Here is a 1660-nt window from a genome sequence, read left to right as displayed (position 1 = left end):
GACAGCAGGACGTAACGGGACCGGTCCGGTCCGACAGCAGGACGTAACGGGACCGGTCCGGTCCGACAGCAGGACGTAACGGGACCGGTCCGGTCCGACCGGACCATCGGTGCAAAGACTGCAGGCCGATCCCTGATTACTGATTTTTAAAAGTCCAACCTGCTGATTCAGATTTTGGTCGATGCCAATTAGTTTTGACTGAAATGTTGGAAAATATGGCAACAAAAACAACATTAAAATTTATTTTTTGGAGTATTTTCACTACACTGAACTTTTACTTTTACTTGAGTAATCTTGTTATAAAGTATTTCTACTCTTGAGTAAAATTTCAGGATTTTCTTTTCAATGAATGAAAACCAAACATGTTTTAACAGAAACTCAGCAGACACACACACACACACACACACACAGTTTCTGTTAAAGTTTCTGAATTTGTTTTATTGAAAGAAACTGATTTGAAAAAAAATTATCTTCCCGATTCTGATATTTTTTGTTTCTTGTATGAATTATTGTCAGTTTGGTTCTGAAAATACCAACGTTTCTACATAACTTTATATTTTTTGGTCTGTCTGATTATGTAATTTTTAAATATTAAATGATTGGTAATTTGATCAGCCTCCAGTATCATTTCTGGGTCCACATCAGCTGATCTCATAAAAATAAGAAAATTGGCGCCGATGAATCGGTGCACCCCTAGTGACAGGAAGTTGATGGTCCAAACAAAATAAAAGCCCAGACTTTAACTGGACGGGAACTTAAATCCTGCAGAGTGATCCAGAGAGCTGAGTCAGCAGAACCAGACCCGGTTCTGGAGGTTCATCAGGATTTATTCCCGGCCTCCTTTGTTCCTGTGTAAGCCGCCGTCTGTTGCCGTGAACAGTCACTTTAGAGGATCGTTGACAGTGGATTACGGCTGACACATGCTGCTCTGGTATTTCTGCTGTGAGTCACGGCGGCGGCCTCTGGACCGCCAGCGCCGCCAGACGCCTTGACAAAAGCAGTCGGAGCTGGCTCTAAACGCCGCAGCACTTTCTCTGATTGTTTTATCCCATTAAAACCTGTCGCTTATGTAAGTTTGGAGCTGGAGGGAAGGAGCGTCTGAAACGCTGCGGCTGGAATATAATTAACTGCTTTCCTCTAATAACTGAATAAAAAGCTTTCAGATTTGGTTTGTATAATTAGCTGAAGTTGTTTGTTAAAAGCTCTGCAGACATGGACCTCTGAACCCGGTCCAAAACTTTACAGAACCGACTGCTGCCTATAAAAACATCACACACACACACACACACACACACACACACACACACACACACACACACACAGAGGGAAATCTAACACACTTATTGTCTTCCCTGAGGAGAAAATAACCACAACAACTTCACTGGATAAACATCATTAAGACGGATGGATGGATGGATGATGGATGGATGGGTGATGGATGGATGGAGGATGGATGAATGGATGATGGATGAATGGATGATGGATGGATGATGGATGGATGATGGATGGATGGGTGATGGATGGAGGATGGATGAATGGATGATGGATGAATGGATGATGGATGGATGATGGATGGATGGTGGATGGATGGGTGATGGATGGAGGATGGATGAATGGATGATGGATGAATGGATGATGGATGGATGATGGATGGATGGGT

At 43.0% G+C, this 1660-nt stretch overlaps 1 protein-coding gene across 1 annotated transcript in view; it reads right to left on the bottom strand.

The window, feature by feature from the left end:
* The window catches only part of LOC103129447 (sodium channel protein type 3 subunit alpha-like), a 51443-nt gene that overhangs the window by 44116 nt on the left and 5667 nt on the right, over positions 1-1660 (bottom strand). The window lies entirely within an intron of this gene.

Source organism: Poecilia formosa, unplaced genomic scaffold, assembly GCF_000485575.1.
Source record: "Poecilia formosa unplaced genomic scaffold, Poecilia_formosa-5.1.2 Scaffold547, whole genome shotgun sequence".
NCBI classification, from domain to species: domain Eukaryota; kingdom Metazoa; phylum Chordata; class Actinopteri; order Cyprinodontiformes; family Poeciliidae; genus Poecilia; species Poecilia formosa.
Note: the sequence above shows the minus strand (reverse complement) of the source record. Positions and strands in the feature narration are given on the sequence as shown.